At 43.5% G+C, this 4,877-nt stretch overlaps 1 long non-coding RNA gene across 1 annotated transcript; it reads right to left on the bottom strand.

Moving 5' to 3' along the window:
* Window positions 1-616: 616 nt before the first annotated feature.
* LOC109754944 (uncharacterized) lies at window positions 617-3,683 on the bottom strand. Its single transcript, XR_002230811.4, has 5 exons — window positions 3,411-3,683; window positions 2,297-2,518; window positions 1,665-1,974; window positions 1,452-1,523; window positions 617-1,376 (listed from the first exon to the last, which is right to left on the bottom strand). It is a non-coding gene; the product is annotated as an uncharacterized lncRNA (long non-coding RNA).
* Window positions 3,684-4,877: the final 1,194 nt, after the last annotated feature.

Here is a 4,877-nt window from a genome sequence, read left to right as displayed (position 1 = left end):
AGATGATTTGGAATGATGAGGGGTGATTAGAGATTAGAAATTAAATTGAGCAGTGATGATGGGTGATTAGAGATTAAATTATAAAAAAAATTCAAAAAATTTCCTTTAGTCCCGGTTGACTAAAGGTGGAGCTCCAGGCAGCGGCCACGTGGAGGGCATTTAGTCCCGGTTCATATAAGAACCGGGACTAAAGGGGGGGCTTTAGTACCGACCCTTTAGTCCCGGTTCGAGAACCGGGACTAAAGGCCCTTATGAACCGGGACAAATGGCCCTTTTTCTACTAGTGTATCGGCGCCAATTATTGATATCTGATATAATATGTGCATTTTATGCAAACCTCCACTGTGAGGCATGTGTTGGCCTATTGCCCTTACATCAATGTAGATTGCTAGCTCTAAATAATGTGCAAGTCAACCGTACGGTTTTGTTGTGATTTGAGTAATATAAGAGTTTACCCGCCAAAAAAGAATAAAAACCTATACGATTTTGTTATTTCAATTTGGATCCTGACTTTTCTCAAAAAAAAATCCAGCAGCAACGCGCGGGGCATCATCTAGTTAAATAAACACCTATGTCATGAAAGTACAATCTACGCATGGAAGTATGTGAAAGCCTCTACACAGGAAACACACACTAGTGCTTCAGATATGATTTGATGAAAAGAAGCAAAGATTAAAGTTATCGGTTCATAGCAAATCCGATAAAAAAGAAATTATTCAACAATGAGCATGATGCTGCTTATTACAAGTAAAGTAACTAAATTGAATCCATGTAAATTCAAGAAGATAGATGCTGCTAAGCTCTATAGAAGGCGCTTGGAAAGGAATCAATTGCAGTACAGTTGCATAAGGAATGTTGCACTGACATCTCTCGAAGGTTTCCTGCTTATTCAGTATTCACACTGACGAAATTCAAATAAACACCATAAAAAACAATTCTAACAGTCTGGTCTGTTGTAGAGGATTTTCCATATGTAATACTTTCCTGAATGTTGAATCTCAGCAATATAGGTTCCTCGTTTAGTAGGCCAGTATAATTAATTACGTGTTTTTAAGTCTCGATACAAGAAACTTGCAAACCTATGGTTCATCAATGGCTGTAATTTACTTTTTACTGAAAGATTTGTTATCTAGTGATCTCTCTCTACCTTGTGGCTGAGATGAACATATTGTGGAAAGCAAAATCAACTCAAGTTTTTTAGTCTGCACTGGACACCACCAACCAATTTCCAGCAAGGATAGTTAGAATTGTTTTTCATACCCACTAATATAGAACAATGACTCTGAACTGAGGAGGCGGAGGGGGATTTGCATTACGAGATTTTACCAATGAAATTGAGATCTCCCTTTTCTTTCACGATCATTACAAAGAATATCCTGTATGAATAACACAACAGAATATAAATACTACAGTGGATGAAAATAATGAAACCAAGAACAGAACATGAATACCTGACACCTATTGCGGTATTCCTTTGGAAGCTCTTCAGCAGCCAAGAATGCATCAAGCATGCCAAAGTACACCTGTACATACAGAAATGGAGAAATAAATATTATAGTAGTTCAGTAAGAATCATGTATGTGCTTACAAAATTTAGACAATCAGCTCACAAGTAAAAATCCTTATATTATGGATATTGTAAGCTATGCCAATAGTTTTGTTACCTCTACAGCATGTAGCCCAAACAAGTCAAAATGAAACTGGCACTTCTCGATTGGCATCTCATATAATAGCAACGATTTACAATGCTTCCTCTTCTTTCTTCAGATACCAATACCAATGAAGTTTGTCTATTACATTCAGTCACTCAACATGACTCGAGCCAAATATCCGACTGCGTACTCCCCAAATACTAAAGCAGTCCTCACTTTGCATCTTAGGAGCGAGTTTAAATAACAAGACCACAAGTAAAGTCACCCTCGAGCGTCAGGAATCAGAACTGTATTGTTCGTGGAGAGTAATCATACAATACAACTGCACAGATAAATTATTTGTTTTTGAGTACTTTCGAATTGAGGTATAGCCTTTCAGTATAATGAAAAATGTGTCTGTTTCATGCTTTATGAAAAATCACTTATGAGCTAGTGGAATGCCCTGTAGATGAAGAGCAAAATAGAATGAATAATAGTTTTCACTTTGATATGAAAACAAATCATGGGGCTCAATATGGAGATAGGACAAGTGTAGTAACTGCAAGTGTATGCCTAGGGTTGACAATTGCCAGAACCATTTTTGGCAGCCAGTAGCCAGATATATATTATCTGAAAAAGAAAATTATTATTTTACTTGCTAATACCTGAAAGCAAGCTGAATGCATGAAGTGACCACAAGGAAGAGCTCTAACTGCAGCACTTGATGTGAATAGGAGGTCACCGCAAATTGGACAGTTTGTCTCTAGCCCCTTCTCCCGACATTTGTGTTCTGATAGTCTCATTCCAAGGCGGCAATTGCACTTCATGCAATGGAAGAAATCAAGCCTAGGCGGCGTGGTGGTGTGAAGTTGCTGCCTCGTGAGCCACTGCCAAATAATTTAGAAATGTCGACGGTATAAAATAAGGTACAGTTATAAAAATTGTCAGAGTAGCGTAGGATATAACAGCCGTAGACACAAATGGTTATGGAGAAGCAGCTTAAGATATACTCCATCCGTTGCAAAATAGATGACTCAACTTTGTACTAACTTTAATATAAAGTTAGTTAGTACAAAGTTGGGTCATCTATTTTGGAACGAAGGGAGTAACAGTTAGAGGGGGGCATTAACAGGTTTTGTTAATTCAGAGAGCTTCAATGTGCAGAGAGTAAACGACCGTGCAGTAGGAAAGTGAGATCACAAATCCAATTTGGGGCATTTGACACACATATTGCAGGGACGTACAAAATCTAATTTGAAGACAAAATGCCATGAACTTGTTTCGTCGCGGACGACACGCCTAAGCTATTCCGTTTCTGAATATAAGGGATAAGCTATTCCGTTTCTGAATATAAGGGAGATAGGCATCATCAACCAGGCCAGCTAGCACGAGGCGCTGTGTTGGACAATTCTGTAATAAACAATAACCGAGGCCCTGATAAAGCTTCAACCTGCAACCTGAACGTCCACAGAGGAGTGGAGTCTGCTTATGAATTTTACTCGCGCGAATACAATACTAAATGGATAGCATTTCTGTGCACAGTACAACCAAACAACACGGCCTAGAACAACAGTGCATTTCTGGCTCATGTCCAAGTGGTGAATCGGAAAAAATAAATCTGAATCAACCTAGAACAACAAGGAACCACGCCTGCAAAATCGAATTGTATGCATAGACAAGAACCCTAGAACTTGACATGGCTAGAATATGATTCACCGCGGCTCGATAACCGCCGCACACTGGCACGCGCATGACAGAGAGCAGAGCAGAGGGTCTTACCTAGGCCGGAGTGGAAGAAGCGTCTGGCCACCGGATGCGCAGGGGATACATGGAGGGAGCGCGGGGCAGAACAGCAGACCGCGCCTGTACCCACTACGCCTACATCGGGCCGCTAGCCGTGATCCGCGCTGCCTGAGGTGGAGCGGCCGCGGACACTGCGGATCCGCCGCCATGGTTGCTGTGCCCAACTAGTGAGAAGGGTAGGGGAGGCACTGATCGGGTGGAATCACCGCGGAACATGAGGATCCGCCGCTATGGTTGTTGCGCCCAGCGAAAGTAGGGTCGAGGAGGCACATAATTTTTTTGGATGGGCGGAGGGGCACCGACGGTGGAATCGATCCATAAATCAGGGCGTTGCGGGCCGGCCCGCAGGGATCACACAACGCGAACGCTGGCAGACCACCACCGCGTCTGCTGGCAGAACATTTGATCTCAGACGTTAATCGGGTTAGCGCCGCCACTCACCTGCCGCGACTTTGTATACAAGGATGATCCCCTCTTGTTAGGGTTACCTATCCTCTCGGTGACTTTGGGAGCCACCGTTGAGATCTATCTCTCCCCTCGCCGATCTTTCCCCTAAGCCCTGTCTGGACTTGGACTGATAACGGGGCGATCTTGCATCGATGCCCGGTCTCAGACTAGCTAGGGTTTGGGGTGTTAGAGGGTAGCTAGGGTTTTGTCCACCTGGTGATTTCTCTTGTTCGTCGGGTTAGGGTTTTGCAGTAATGGCGAGTTCGGCTTCAGGCGCGGGCTCGGGAACCGGTGATGTTGAGGAGATGATGAAGAATCTGGGCTTAACGGAAGATGATCTAGATGACGTGGTCTTTGAGGAGCAACAGGTTCCAGCAGATGCAGCTATCAGGTGGATGGCCATAGCAAGGGTCCATACCCCAAAAGACTACAACCAGTACTGGTTCTTCCACAACATGAGGGCTGCGTGGGATCTGGCGCAGGAAGTAAAAATCCGCCCGCTCGAAGGAAATCTATACACGATGCAGTTCTCTTGTTGGGGCGATTGAGAGCGTGTAATGGCCGAAGGTCCATGGACTTTCAAGGGCAATGCAGTTGTGCTGGCTGAGTATGATGGCTTCACAAAGCCATCAGAGGTTAATTTGGATATGCTGGACATTTGGGTTCAGATACATGATTTGCCTGACGGTTACTTCCCGATGGTGAAAGCGCTGGCTGGAAAAATTGGTGAACTCATATATGCTGAACCGAAATCTCAAGACTTTGAAGGGAACTTTGTGCTCGTCAGGGTCAAGATAAATGTCCACAAACCACTCAAGAATGTTGTCTCGGTGGTGAAGGAAGGCAGGAGGCAGTTTTTCCTAGTTAAATACGAACGATTGCCTGATTGGTGTGCTGTGTGTGGCCATTTGGGTCATCAATTTAAGGAACATGGTGATGGCATTCATCCACCTCAAGCCCTGGTTTTCAAAAACCTGAGGGCATCATGGTTCAGAG

This window comes from Aegilops tauschii, chromosome 2 (assembly GCF_002575655.3).
Source record: "Aegilops tauschii subsp. strangulata cultivar AL8/78 chromosome 2, Aet v6.0, whole genome shotgun sequence".
NCBI lineage: Eukaryota > Viridiplantae > Streptophyta > Magnoliopsida > Poales > Poaceae > Aegilops > Aegilops tauschii.
This window is presented reverse-complemented; position numbering and strand designations above follow the sequence as displayed.